The sequence below is a fragment of the Apium graveolens genome, chromosome 4 (genome assembly GCF_009905375.1).
Source record: "Apium graveolens cultivar Ventura chromosome 4, ASM990537v1, whole genome shotgun sequence".
Lineage (NCBI taxonomy): Eukaryota > Viridiplantae > Streptophyta > Magnoliopsida > Apiales > Apiaceae > Apium > Apium graveolens.
In genome coordinates, this window is record NC_133650.1 from 128,582,016 (window position 1) to 128,599,119 (window position 17,104).

Sequence of the window (17,104 nt, forward strand, 5' to 3'; positions counted from 1 at the left end):
TCCTCCTGTATTCCCTATATACAGGGCATATCAAAATACCATTTACTATTACTAGAACCATTGTCTATATACATCTGAAAAATTTCTCCACTAATTCTTAAAGGTTATTGTTACCTTAATCCTTTCCAATTCATACTGTCAAAACTCATACTATCCCTATTAAGGGTGACATGCCAACCTTTATGCAGTCCCCTAGGATTCATTTTAAGTTACCAATGTTCTATCCTTAATTCCACCTTTAAAAGGTACCTGCATCCTTCCGCGGATATATCAAGTCAAATATCCTTGATAGATTATCTTATTCATCATTCCCACCTCGATAGTCTATACCTAATTTTATAATGGCATCCTTATTCAAATTGAGGTCAATCCATATGGCCTCCAAAAGATAACAATGGTCATTCGCTTTTCTTTCCTGATTTGGTAATGATAACATGGATGTTCTGGAAGATATTGGTCATGTTCAACGTGAACTTCTTCTTAATAAATCCTTATTTACTTTTGTTGTTTATCTCAACAGTCATCTCAATGTTGGGATATCTTTCATACCTGGCGTCTCCCTTTCTGGGTATCATGCCACCGGTCTTACACTTCACATTCTTGAAGGTCACTTCCTTCATCCAATTTTTTCCTAATTTCTTACTTCCTTGTCTCCTCAGTCTATCCGCGTCTCATTATTTATCCTTCGAATTACCTCAAGGTTTCCTCGAATCCTCCCAACTTAAAGGGGGTACAATATATGTATCTCTTATGCCTTCAACCATCAATTTTAACTCATGGTGGATCATCATCATCCTGACGATTACATACTTTTCTATTTCTATTGCTATGAGTCTTTAGGGTTTCCTCATACCCAACTCCCTTATCATTCCTCAAACTCTATTGCCTTTATATTCCTTTCCACTTCAGTTTCTTTTTATTTTCCTTTCTCTTATCATTATTTCACAAACCAATCACAATATAAGCATTGATTTCAAACATCCCGTCATTCTGGATTCGTGTCCTCAGAACGAATCTTGACAACTTTTATAACTTAGATTCATAATTTATCATACTTGTCTGCCTTTGTTCTGGCTCTAAAGCTTTTACACTATTCCATAACCTTGGGAATTACTTTCCTGAAAACAATTGACTGAACTTAAATCAGTTTATTATAACCTCTGGCTCCGTGCCTTTCTTGGTCTTTCACCAGCGGGTGGCCTCTCTCTTAGGAGGGTAAGTGATAAAAATAGTTTTTCGTGATTCGTCAATCATTTAGAATCTCAAATGATTCCTGTATTTCCTTTAGCCAGGCTCTTGCCTCGACTGGGTCAGCTTGTTCCTTGGAACTCTGAGAGCTTAGCGACTTAAAGGTCCTGAAAGAATTTCTCACCGCATTGTTTCCTCAGGGTGGTGGTTGGGGATAATAGTCTAAGTTCTGTCTAGACTGGTCCATAAATTGTCGTATAGGAGTACCATCTCGGGTCTCCTTTCCTTACTCGACTTTCTGTTTCCTTAGTATGAAATGTTTCAACCTTCTCCCATAATCGGGGTTATCTTATACGTTAAAATCCTCATTTTCCACTTCATTATGTTATGGGTTCCTTCTATCTTGATGGCGTCCTCCCTGACTATCACATTCAGGGTTTGCCCTTAATCTTATTCCTTGAACTATGACTTTCATCTAAGATCTCATCTTTAAGCTCTTGAACATTTGGAATCCAAATTCTATAGGAATACCTCATTATTCCCTTATCATCTTTCTCGGTATTAATCTCATATTTATTTATTGGCTCTCTGCCTTCATTCATCACTTTTCTGGCACAATATGTTCTTTTCCAAAAATTCGGTCTGTATTACAATCTCAAACAGCTTTTCGGTACCGGCTCCGGTTACCTTCACTACTATTTCCTTTTTCTCAAAATCTCTTATAAACTCTCCAAAAGACATTATCATCTTGAGTCTCTCCTTTTTACTAAGGGCATCAGCCACCATATTGGCTTTCCCCGAAGGATAAAGAATCTCCCAATCATAATTCTTGATTAGCTCTAACCGCCTCCTCTGGCGTATGTTGAGCTCTTTCTACGTAAGAATGTACTAGAGCTCCTATGGTTTGTGAATCTCACACTTCTCTCCATACAAGTAGTGCCTCAAATCTTTAGGGCAAAACTATTGCCACGAGCCCAAGCTCAAGGGTGGGGATATCGAATTTTATATTCCCTTAATTGTCTTGACGCGTACGCGATTACCTTGCTGTGCTGTATAAGCACGCACCCTAAGCCCTTGTGCGAAGCGTCACTACACTTCACAAAATCTCCTTTTCCATCCGGCAATGCCAGCATAAGGGCCATCACCAACCTCTGCTTCAGTTCTTGAAAGCTGTTCTCGCATTTCTCTGTCCATTCGAACTTCTCAGTCTTACGAGTAAGCCGCGTTAAAGGGGCTACTATCTTTACAACTTGAACGAACCTCCGGTAGTGACCGGCCAATCCTACCTCTGGTAGTCGACCTAACCATGGTCATCAATTCATCAGTGGTCCTTTATCCAATCTTATCAGGATCCTCCATGGGATCCTCCTCAACAACTATCCCTTCTAGGACAACATCCTCAACCGCTACATCCTCAATATCAACATCATCCGGTCCTGCATTAGGACACTCTATCGGATCCATAATCCGATCTCCAATTAGTAATAAAACATCATCGCGCTGTTGCTCCTCAACCTCAGGGTTCGGAGTCCCGCTACCATATACGATAACGAACTACGCTCCTATCACGATATTTATAAGGGTTCCCATAAGGGTTTTAACTGTCAGTGCTACGTTAGGTAGCCCGACTATGAACTTGGCAAGAGTTCTTATTATCTTAGTGAACTTATTATCTTAACGTCCCATCATCTCTGAGGTTTATAACGCTTAGCTCTGATACCATTTCTGTAACACCCCCAGATCCGGGGTCGGGGATCCGGGTCGTCACGGTCTTTCTTTCCACAATATCACTTCACTTAATTAATAAATAACCTTATGTTGTGACCCCACACTAACACACACCACAACCCGTTATAGTCTCAGAGATGAAATTTAAATAAGTACAAGTCTTTGAATCCACAATTTAAAAGTTATTACAACCCAAAATGATTACTTGATAAATTTACAGTTAATTGCCATTATCTGCCACAAGTTATAATTATACATAATTGATTCTCAAAAGTAGATGGTCTGATCTACAATAGATCTACCTCTGCAGCTATAGCAGCTACAACATCAACGGGAAGACGCAGGACGCTTCCCACGCGCTTGCGCTGGGTCTGCTGGAGTCTGGCCATCTTTCCTAACTGTTGTTGTGTGATGAAGAAATAAAGCAAGGGTGAGCAGCAAGCCCACCAAAATAATATGTATAATGATTAACAATATATGAGTCTTCTCATAGTACTCATGAAAGTCTTGGTCAAAAGAAATGAACCAAGTTGATATCTTAATGCGATGAAGTCGCAAAATATTCAGTATATATACATATATACTTTTCAAAATATTGGAAGTCCTCTTCCATGCATAATATACACAAAGTCCCAGTGTATAACTGTATAAAAATATCGTTGCAAGGTGATCTCATATATCTAACCTTGTTTCAACGTTTTTCTGAAAATCTTTGTCATTCCTAAGACAATTATTAATTAGATATAAGTTTAAAAGATGAGGTTACCAAATACCCCAATATACTTATATCTTTCCCAATACTACTTGAACTACCACCGTTCAAGTTATAATCAGTTTCAAAAGTTCATCACATAGATGAGACTACAAGACAAGATTTGAATAGATTCAATCTTTGAAATATTATTGAATGAAATAAAGTTACGAGATACTTTATTTAGTTCCGATATATATATATCCACATATATATATCTCTAAAACATTTCCTGGAACCTCTGTTATGTAAAGTATGAACAGAGTTGCAATATCCAATGAATTTGGAAGGAAAAGAAAACCTTTGGCATAAACCAGATATCTTGCTGATCAGGCAAAGATACCCATAAGTAACCTTTTCTACTAGTAGATGGACGAATTCCCCACTGGTCATCACCCTGGTCATAATTAGGACCTTATGCTGGACTGCCACTCAGCCACTTATGCATTTGATGGACTCCCACTGAGCCACTTACACTATCATGGACGCCCACTGAGCCCATGTTGCTTATGCCGACTCAATAGATGGACTTACTTCCCGAACGTTGGGTAAGTAATCAATTCATTTACCAAAACTGCAACCTTGTTGCGAATATAAAATACACCACAGAGCCGGATTCCCCAGGTTTTGAACGAGTATTTAAATCCCCTTTAAAAGGAAGATCTTAAATATAAAAATGAGTTTTGGGATCCGCTCTAACTTTTAAAAATCATTTTGAAGACTCGAAAACACTTTAAAGAGAGTTTGGAGTAAAGCTGATTTAATGAAGTAAATCAGTCCCCAGAATATTTAGAAAATGACTGAATATTATTATTTAAATAATATTCCCATAAAGAATAATCTTTTATAAAAATAATTGAAGTAGAAGTTTTAAAACTTATACTTGAAACGAGTATTAAATAACCAAAGATATACTTATATGAAAGTATTATCTTTATTTGAATAATCGAAAATAAGTTTGATTATTAACACCTTATTCTTTAATAAAATAAAGAATATATTTCAGCAAATAATCGGAGTCATAGATCCTCAAATGAATATTCAAATAATATTCATTAAATAATATAAACTGAGTCATAAGCCTTCGAATTAATATTCAAATAATATTCAATAAATAAATAAGCTGAGTCATAAGCCCTCGAATGAATATTCGAAATAGTATTCATTAAATAATAAGCTAGGTCATAATACCTCGAATGAATATTATAAATAATATTCATTAAATAAAATAAAGGAGTCATACATCCTCAAATGAATATTCGAAATAATATTCAATAATAAAATAAAGTTAAAGTTATCGAATAAACCTTATTCGATTAATAGTTTGGAAAAACTATAACCATATATATATATAAATATATATATATATATATCCATATCCATATATACAAAATGTACTCGGGATCCTCGACTCCCGGTTTTAGAAAATATTTTCACCTTTGGGTTCCTATACTAAGGGTATATGCAAGTTATCGCTATCCTCTAGCATAGGTATTATCAACTGAACCAACATATATATATTCCAAGAATATGAAACAGGCATGCATATATACCATATCACATGCTACAATATATCGCATCATTTGCTAATTATCCAACATGCATCTATCGCAAGATAATGCAAATACATATATTCATCACAACAACAGTATAACGGATAGAATACTTGCCTGAGCGACTGGGGGTTAAGAATGGCTCGGGACGAGTCTGGTAACCTATAAGCAACAAGTAAGTTGGAATTAAACCAAAGTCACTTGTAAATCTATACTTTAACTAACTTAGACTCTAACGCTTGTTTTGCGCTCACCGATTCGCTTAAGTCACTCGGGTACCCTCGGCTCCACCATTTTTAATAATTTAACCTTTACGAGTTTTAAGGCGATTCCTTCGCGAGTGTCTTACCAACTGCCTAACACACTTACCATAAATGTTTCATACTTCAATTAGTCCTTTTTGGTCTTTAACCTATGTTTCAAAGTAAGGCGAGGGGAAAGGTTTCGTTCGCGAAACGCCGTTACTTGAAACGGTCGTTTCTCCTAAACCGTAAATCGGAATCGAACGAACTACATATCAAAACGAAGCTCGTAACATGAGCTATCTAAACATGGCAGTGGTCATAATCTAGCAGGGGGTTCTCGGGTCCTAATGCTATGCACAAAAACAGTCCAAAGAAAATCGGACGTTACGACGGCTATGTTTACGCGATTTCCAAATTTTAAACCATACAAAACCAACCACAAACCAACCTCAAATCCAACATACAACCAACATCCATCCTTATCACATCATAACAACCCCAACCAATTCAATTTAATCATTCATACTTATGCTTAAACTTAACTTTAATCATACTTAAGTTCCTTTAAATCAAAACCACAACAATTACCATTCCATTTCACTACCATTCCAAATCCCAAACTCTAAATCATAACAACAAGCTACAATATCAACCCACTAATCAAAATCATCTTATAATATATAGAAATCTAGGGTTTGGAGATGGTATACCTTCCTTGAAGTGGTGGGTGGAGCTAGGAAGCCTTAAGAAGCTTGGAGAAGTCTTAAGAATGCTTGGATCTTCAAGAAAACCAAGAAAAGTTCAAGTTAAAAACTTGAAAACACTATTCATTGTCTTCTTCTTTGATTAAATGAAGAAGATTGAGAAGGAATTAATGGCTTAAACTCATGATATAGTCCTAACTAAGCATGAAGATGATTAGGGAATTATCTTACCAATTTAGGAAGCTTGGATCTTGGATTTTGAATTTCTCTTGCCTTTTGAATAGTGAAAAGCCGTGAGCAATGAAGAACAAAGCCTTGGTTGCTTTTGATTTTTGATGAAAATGATTTTACTTGGCTTGGTTGATTGGTTTTTGTGCTTGCTTTAGTCAATTACCTTCTTGCCCTTGGATTTGTGTGGTTACAAAGCCACCACACCTCCTTCCTTCCCATATCATGCTTATGTCATCCTCATGATGTCATCCTCCCTTCCTTGTCCTCTTTCTATTGGTTGGATGACATCTTTCCCCCTAATCCCTTTGATTAACTTCCTAATCGTTTGCCTAATGACCGCTGATCTGTTATACGGTTCGCTTAACTTTCATTTTCGTTTATCGTTTGAGGGATCATACCCGGGATCTTATTACTTAGGTTCCCTTAACCTTTCTCAATATATTATATTCCTTTTATGATCCTCTCCTATAATCCTTTTATTTAAATCCTTTTTATCCTGTTACCTTTTTCTCAAATCTTTCCGTATCTTGTGGATTTCCGGGAAAAATCAAAGTGTTCGGAATTGGATTCTGACGATCTTTACATACACTTATATACCACATAGAGTACTAATAATATCCCATAAGATCAATAACAGAACCCCTACATAGCGTGGCATGAAAAGTTTTCTCGTTCAGCAAAAACACTATTCATAAGGGTTTCAAAATTTCTCAAAAATTGGGGTTATTACAGTCTCCCCTCCTTAAAAGGATTCCGTCCCGGAATCAGATAGAAAACAAATGGGGATACTTTCTTAGCATTACACTTTCTAACTCTCGAGTCAATTTTCCACATTGTGGTTCTACCACCAAACTCTGCCTAGTTTGATAATCCTTCTCCTAAGCACTTGTTCCTTTTCACTCTATAACCCTTCCTGGTTGCTCCATATAGGTTACGTCGGGTTGCATATCTATGCGCTCATATGCCCCTATTTATCTGGCATCTGAATTACACTTCCTTAACATTGATACGTGGAACACGTTATGAACTTGCTACATGTTCGGGGTTAGGGCTAGCTCATACGCTAACTTCCCAAACGTCTTAATATATCCAAGGGTCCAACTAATTGTAGACTTAGCTTTCCTTTCTTTCCGAACCTCATCAATCCTTTCCAAGGGATACCTATATCATTACTAGGTCCCCTATTTCATACTCTTTATCCTTTCGTGTCAAATCAACATACTTATCATGTCCATCTTGGGCTACTACCAGTCGTCCTCTGATTAGATCTATCATATCCTTGGTCCTTTGGACTACTGCGGGTCCGAGCATCTTGCGCTCTACAACTCCATCCTAACATAAGGGAGATCGACATTGTCTTCCCTCAAGGATCTCATAAGGCGACATCTTGATAATGACATATGATCTATTGTCGTAAGATAACTCAATCCGCATTAAGTGATCATTCCAAATTCTTTCAAGTCTTATTACACAGACTCTCATCATAGCTTCTAATCATTATAGCTTTTGCTTCTCAATACCCATTCTTTTCGAGTTCGTAATCGCTACTACCTTCCGTTCCTAATATTATACTGGTTATTCTTTTGCTCGTTAGCGTTCTATAACCTTTTAATAACCACGTCAACCTTAGTATCACGAATGTGTTCCCATTCCGCATACTACCACCACTTTATTACTCCTTTTTCAGTTGTTTCTATTTTCCAAAATTTGATCAATCAAATAGAAGTAAAGGAATTTGTTGAGAGATCACTATGATCATGAACACTTGTTATATTGCATAGTTAGTACAGAAGGTGGCCAGCCTTTAGTACTTGACAAGCAATTAAACAACATGTGGTATCCTACTAGGCTTCTATCACAAAGATAGATAGTCATTCGGCAATACCTCCCCTTCTGGAAGGGTTGTTCTTCTCAGCTTACATGAAATGAAAAGAAGAGAAAAGAACGAACTGAAGAGAATTGTATATATAAACTTGTATAAGAATATTATTTGCAATGACACTGCTTTACATAACCACGGATCACAATAGGTTAAAGTATGAAAATAAGCCACAACCTTAACTTTTATTACAACGTACCAAATCCCAACTAATTTAACTTATAAATGATAATGAAATTATTCTTATAATCTTACTATCTCACTACCAATATAAGCTCCTGCTAGCTCGATCCAACTCAATCTGGAATCCTAGCTCGTACTCTGGACTGAGGAATCTCACTATCAACCATATCATTTTTAACTGTAGAATACATAAAAGATTCGCAAGAGTGAGCTAACTAGCTCAGCAAGTCATAATAATGATAACTGAGGTTAAACAATGATCAAGCAAGATGATTCAGAGGAATCAAGTTTCTTGTTAAACAATCAATAGAATTGGATATTCATTTTTAAATTTTAAAACCAAGGTTAGGCTGTTGATCAGTCACGCACTAACCCCGAGCAAGGCACACAGCTCTGCTTTATAAACTGGATCCAAGGCACACATTGGCCTAGTTTGACCACGAATCTGGTCTGACCACGAATCTAGTCCACATAAAGAAAACTATCCAATTCTAAAGCAATTCAATATGAATGACAATATAACTCAATAAAATAAGATCATAATCAACAATGATGAAATATTTGTATAAAGGCATGATACATTTCATTAGTATCACAAAAGTGTATCAAAGTATGTCTAAGGAATGGCCTTCAGCCTGTAGGGGAAATCGGGTATTAGATGAAGAATGATTTTACAAGGTTTAGTTCTTTGATGTCATAAGGTAGGGTTGAGTATAAAAGTTTGTGTATGTTTAAACAATTTTGTTCCAGTGTTTGGTATATGATGGGTATATATTTGTGGAGTAGTATCGTATTTGTGTGGTTTAATATCTGGTGAATCAACAAGGAATGGTTCATAAAGAATAAGGCTTACGACTCAAAGATCAAATGATGTGGCTCAGGTTCAAGGCTAAATGATTCAAAGTACTTACAATATAAAACAGAGCTATTTTGAATAGTTAACAATATGTCATGATAAAATTTAGAAATATTTGCATTATATCTCGAAAAAGGTTTAGAAGTACTTGCCTTATCACAAATAATTCGAACTTCTCTTGTACTTGTCTAACAATTCTATTCGACAACCACTTGGCTATTTTTCTATGCCTTGCTTCTATTCACTGATCACTTGCTGTATTTTCTACGCATCGATTCTATTTTCTGATCACCTGCTACCCTTTTTTACGCCTTTGCTTACTCTGCTAGGCATCATAAGAATCTATCAATATTAATCTCACATTACTCTAATCGTCACATGGACATTATAGGTTTCATCTACCCTTCGTTTCACCCAAATCTGATTTACGGATTGAAAGATACGATCAAAACAATCATATAATATACACATACGCATTTAACACATCAATCAGTTCACATTTAATACATAACACGTAAGATGTTCGATGAAAATGCTTTTCAAAGATGATTTGATGTTAAAATGATTTTTCGGATATTTAATACGAAGTTTTAAACATTTTTCGAAATTTAAACGGGCCGTCGAACCATTTTTGAAACAATAAACAGGGTTCGATTGGCCGAATCTAGCTTCAAAATAATTTTATAATAATTATCGAGCCTTGAAAACAATTTAGAATAATATTTTAAAACTCGAAACTATTTTTTGGAATTTTTAAATCAATAATAAATAACTAAATCTAATTAAATTATTAACAAAAATTAATTAATAATTAACTAAATCAATTAATTAATTAATTTTCGAATTAATTGACCAATTAACTAATTAATTATTAACTAAAATTAGTTAACTAATTAATTCAGATTTATTTTTGAATTAAAAATAATTTTTGGAATTAAAATAATAATTTTTGGAATTTTTAGAAATTAAAAATAATTTTTTTGAAAACAATTTATGAAAGAAATCCAATTTTTAAACATTTTTGAAACGGGAATTCAATTTTCAGGAATTTTTGAAACAGAAGTCCAAGGTTTGCAAGGTGGTAATTAAACCACCTTTACAACAATTTTATAACTACGGGGGCAAAGTGGTAATTAAACCACCTTCCCCACCGTTCGCTGGCGACCGGTCACCATTAACGGCGACCGAGCTTTTCCGGTGAGCTCTAATCCTTCACAGAATCGCGTGAAACGGTGCACGTCGAAGCTTAGCTCTACGAGAAGTTCGTTTACACCATCAATTACTACAACACGGCTTCGGATTTGCCGAAAATTGTTCAAGAAACGACGTGAAAGGAATATGTCCTAAGTCCAATCATGTATTAGGATTTAGGAATAACTTCCTGTGTAATCTGTTTTGATTTCATTGATATTAATAAAATTCGTTTACACCATCAATTACTACAACACGGCTTCGGATTTGCCGAAAATTGTTCAAGAAACGACGTGAAAGGAATATGTCCTAAGTCCAATCATGTATTAGGATTTAGGAATAACTTCCTGTGTAATCTGTTTTGATTTCATTGATATTAATAAAAGACTTGTTTTGTTTTTTATTACAGGCTTTATCTATTTAAGTGTTTAAATAAGATATACCATAGTTTAGAGTAAAGCTTTTTATGGATTATGATGAGATCATAATAGTGAGACCTAAAAGATGATAACTCTAAACTTAAATAGTTCCTGGTCGTAGGATTACTAACTGGTAATTAATAATCCACAAAGATCGGTACATACTATGCTTGCTTCATTATGAAGGATGTCTGTTCTCATAGACATTTGTGTGGTGACACTATAGCTAGTATGTAGGTGCTTATTATAGAATAAGTTCACTGAACATGACTCGCACAGCTGAACAACTGATGGAGTTCACTCACGTGTCAGCAGTTGTTCACATAGTGATAGTTGTAGAAGTATCCTTAGACTTGAGGTCATCATAGTCATCTTGTGTACACTGAACTATGCTTTGGTTTAGTTCTTAGTCTCCAGGAACAATTATTAGGGCTCTACTGGGTATAGGAATTTGTACACGAAGATAGTGTATGATCAATAAAGGATCTACCCCTTCCAGTGAAGGAAGCGAATGCTCAAGGCTGATCCACTTATGCTAGTTCAGGAATCTCTGGCCAGAGTGAATGAAATTAGAAAGGAGTTTCTAATTTGCATAGAACTAAGCATAGTAAATGGTAAGCAAGTGATTAAATTAGATAGGCTTGACACGAGATCCATGCCTTGTATTTAATCGGGACATTGTAGGGTAGAAGGAGTTTATTGTACGGTAACTATTCACTGAATAGGTTCTTGGTATTCTAAGCAGTGAATTCATATTATCCGGATAGTCGCGATATGCTGAGAAGTATCCCTCACGATGTAGAATAAATGTGATTAATTAATTAATCATATTTAATAAATTAGAGAATTTATATAAATAATGATAAAATAGTTTTATTATTATTTATTTCTACTACCGGCTTAATATTGAACCTACAGGGTCACACCATAAAAAGAGAATGATTTATTGATGGAGGAATTAATTAATAATGGCTAATAATTATTTATTTGTGAAATAAATAATTAATTGGAAAATTTAATAATTGATTAAATGAGATTTAATTAATTATAAATTAATTAAGAAAAGTTCTTAATATTATTAATTAAGGATTTAATTTTTGGAAATTAAATCAAGAGAGAGAATTATTTCTAAAGTGTTTAGAAAAAGGATTAATAATTAAAAGGTGTTTTAATTATTAATGAGAATAATAAATGGGATAATAATAATAATATTTATGGAAAAATTTCAGCTGAAAATTTTGCCTATAAATATACTATTATAGACCCTATATTTCATTCGAACCCCAAAAACCCAAAAAGTTTGGAAAACCCAATTCTCTCCACCTCCTTCCTCCTCCTTAACATCGTTTTCTTGGTGGATACCGGTGGAGTGCTTCACACTTGAGGAGCAACTGCTAAGGATCTCTGATCGTTGTCTCCGAATTTTTTTAAAGGTTAGATTCGATCCCTCGAATTTTTATTCATGATCTGTATGCTTTTATTTGGATTTCATGTGTGTAAAAGTGTTTTACCATGCCCCCACTGTGATTAAAATCCAACAATGGTATCAGAGCATAGGTTGTATGCATATAGATCTGTGGTAAAAATTTCAGAATTTTATGTGCTTGTATGAATTAATTATGATTTTTACAAGTTATGATTTTTTGGACATATAAAAATTAAAATACTCAAATTATATTACATTTACATATCCAAATACAGATACCACTTCATAGATAATTCACCAAAAATTCATATAATAATCATATAATATTTATTTATTAATAAAAATAATCACACGTTATAACCCGGATAAGATAACAGAGAAAATACAAACGCAGTTGAAGACGCCTGTATACAAGTAAAATCACGTTCATACAAAACTATAAATCTGACACGTACATGACATTTTAATCTAATGGTTATGGGTGAGTTACTAGGTTACTCATTTAAATTGGTTCCTCCTTCAACCTTCCTCTCTCTATATATATACATATGTATATCGATGTTTGTGCTGAAATTATGATTATAGTTTAGGATTTCATTTAAATGTGAGAATCAGGTTTTGTGTTGCATTTAACATTGATTGTTTTGGATGTACGGTGATAGTCATATTACTCATAGTGTCCATGTCGATGTACGTTGTTAGTGTTATTTGAGGGTTGATTGGATAAGACTTTTTAGTTTAAGATAAGTATAACAAAGTTGGTAGTGGATATTGATTGAACTTTCCATTATTTTGTGCATTGCACATTGCACTTGTATATTGATTCCTTATTGCTAATGGAGGAATTTGGTTGAAAACGAATTTAGAGGATTGTTGTAATTATGGTGATGATCTATAGTAGTAAAGAGCGTAGGATACGAAGATTAGGGTTACATTTTTGTGTTTCGGGATGGCTGAAATTGTATGAATTATCGAATTTGTAATTAAGATCGAATGTCAAATTCTCTCTTTTTCAGCAAAGGTTGCTTTGGACCATATAATTTGCCTACGTACCCCTATTTAGAGGGGATCAAGCCAACGTAGTTTTTGGGAAATAAGAAATCTAGATGGGCTAGGTTTCTTTCTCCCGAGGCCCATAAGACTAAGACCACCGCCTTAAGTAATTTTCATGGGCTTAAAGCCTATCTACTTTCTCGGAACGTGGAAGTTAAGTCATTGACCCAAGATTATCAGAGTCCAAGCCCATCTTAAACCACAGAGAAAAGGTAACTAGTCAGAGGACCAACCTTTCAGATTTACCTAAGGGCGACGCTCTTTATCCATCAACATGCAAGGTTGTTAACAGGCCTAGCCATCTTCCAGCTGGAATGAATACATAATCTATCATTCACCATTAAAATGAAAAAAAATTAATTCATTCAAAAATAAAAAAGTAAATTTTAAGAGCAATAAGGTGAATACTGGAATTAAATTTAATGAATACTTACTAAATTAAAGTCGCGCTTTTGCTTCTTTCATCAGTTTTCCAAGTACCAACTTGCGCAAGACTTTAGGAGTAGACATCAACCTCCTAACTTGCATGAGATGTTTTAAAATAAACACAAATGCATTTGCAGCATGGACGAATGCATAATTCAATCTTCCGGTGAGCATATTTTAGGAAGAAACCCTTATACTTTTCAATTATTGTGGGGGCATTTTCATATTTTTTTTCAAAAAATTTAATGGGTGAGAAATGAAATATTTTATTTTAGGAGGGACACGTGTACCTATGTCCCAAACTAGATATTCTCGTGATTTGCAGCAAGGTCTTCTTCCAATTCCATTTTATTGATTACATTTCACATTTCCTCTACACTATATCCAGAAACTTCTAATTATCGACTATTTCTTTAAATGCTCATGTCAAGATGTCTATAAAGTCATCAAACTTTGAAGTTTGTTCATTACCCGCATTTATTTTTCCCTGTTTTGACTTTGAGATTTCGCACTAGACATCAAAACATTTTATAGACGCATTGTCAACAATATTAGTTGCCAATATTTTCCCCCTCACCTATGTTGTCGTAAGAGCAGATTCACCAGTTATTCGATCGATTCCTTATATTTTCATCATCTCATGATAATGTCTAAATGATTTTCTCATCCACTTCTCGGCTTTTGGTTTAGCTTAACCTACAAATACTAACAGTTACTATATAAAAACTCCAACATACCATTTTTTTTACATCTGAAAGTTTCTCATATATTTTATCAGACAAATCAATTGCCCAAAGCCTATTCTAGAAAATAATCCGTCATTTTTCAGTAACCACCATCTTCGATCATTAGTTTTTTATTATTTGGGTTAGTATGACTATTGTTTCAAGGCATATATTATGCCCTTGTTATGCATTCATATAAATATGCAATCATGGGAATATGTTAGATTGACTACTCAATTGACTAAAGATTATACAAAGTATTATGTTCGGATCATATTATAATATATAATAAGATAATATAGGTACAATAGCAGATCAACTGTAGAATGAATTAAAAGTGTTATTTCATAAATTTTTTGACCCATTTATTTCTAAATCACATATATGGACAGATGTGAACACCAACTTACTGGAATGACTTTGATGATTTTGAACTTTGCAGTCACCTTTTTTCAAAAATATAAAGAAAAGAACAATGTAAATGATGTTACTTTTAATCACTAGAATCATTAGGATAATATATATCAACGCACATAAAGTCCAAATGAAGCCTAAAGGTATCAAATTGATATATATATATATGTACATACTACATACACGGAGATAAATGTATCGAGATATAATATCTACACCAAGGGATTTTCTTTCTTTTAAGAAAGTTTATCATCTAACCGAAAGGTATTTAAATATGTTTCTGGATGTCTAGACAATAAATATTTAATGATCGAAAAGACAAAACCCATCACCTCCGAATTTTGTTACTTTTCCAAATTTACATCCTGAAAAAATACATTAGAGTGAAAAATTAATTAGTCTAAATACAATATTATACTAATTAAATGTACTATATTACTAGTTACTAGTAAAAAGAAACAACTACTCAACTTATATCCAACTATATTATACGAATAACAATATATATAGTGTTCTCCATAATCATCACCATCAACAATATTAATATGCCTCTTTTAAGTACTGACAATGCCATCTTTATTTATGGAACATATACCAAATATATATATATATGTCACAATGAAACAATATTAATCATTTTGTGTTCATAGTTGACTCAATGGATAAATAAAATAGGATGGTTTGGAAATATGAAATGCCATGTAATTCTGTTTAAGTGAAATGAGTCATCAATGGCTAAGGAGAATAATTCAGGTGGCAAGTCGAGAAACAACCCATCTGAAATTTTTTATGTCTTGTGTTCATATTTCAGTTTAGTAATTGTTCAAGTTTAAAAATGTTCAAAATTATAATTTGTATTCAACCCCACCCCCTTTCTACAAATTATCCCAGTATTGATTGTTAGTAAATAGCATTTATAAAATTTTGAAATACAATAACAGTATATGTAACACCCCCAGATCCGGGGTCGGGGATCCGGGTCGTTACGAGTTCCATTTCCCTTAATAACACCCAATCTTAATAATTACTCAACTACTCTGTACTGTGACCCCACAATAATCACACACACCACACGTTATAGTCTCAGAGATGAACATCAAAAAAAAATAATCACAAGTCCTTATTTTCCACAATTATCTGCCAATACACCTTAAAAGGTTTTCTGACTAAATTTACATTTCTTTGCCATTATTACAATTCATAAATATACATAAATCTGGTACATCAGAAGTTGAAAGCCTAGCCTATTGGTAGATCCTACCTCAGCTACGGCGGCATCAGTGCTTCTAGAAAACTGCGGAACGTCTCCTAATCGCTTGCGAATCGGGAGCTTGGTTCTGTTCATCTTTTCTATCTGTTGTTGTGTGATGAAAGAAGAAAGCAAGGGTGAGCAGCAAGCCCACCAAAATAATATGTATAATGATTAATAGTATATGAGCCTTCTCATAGTACTCATGAAAGTCTTGGTCAAAAGAAATGAACCAAGTTTGATATCTTAATGCGATGAAGTCGCAAAATATTCAGTATATATACATATATACTTTTCAAAATATTGGAAGTCCTCTTCCATGCATAATACACACAGAGTTCCAGTGTATAACTGTATAAAAATACCGTTGCAAGGTGATCTCATATATCTAACCTTGTCTCAACGTTTTTCTGAAAATCTTTGTCATGCATAAGATAATCATTTACTAGATATAAGTTTTAAAAAAAATGAAGTTACAAGATACTCCAATATACTTTATATCCACATACTACTTGAACTACCACCGTTCAAGTTATAATCAGTTTCAAAGTTCATCACCCAGATGAGACTACAAGATAAGACTTAAATAGATTCAATCTTTGAAATATCATTATAAATAATGAAGTTACGAGATACTTCATTAAGTCCTGATATATATATCCATATATATATATATATCATACATTTCCTGAAAATCTCTGTCATGTAAGTATGAACTGAGTTATAATATCCAATGAATTTTGGAAAGGAAAAGAATTTTGGCATAAACCCGATATCTTGCTGATCAGGCAAAGATACCAATAAGTAACCTTTTCTACTAGTAGATGGATGAATCCCCCACCGGTCATCACCCTGGCCTCATTAGGACCTTGTGCTGGACCGC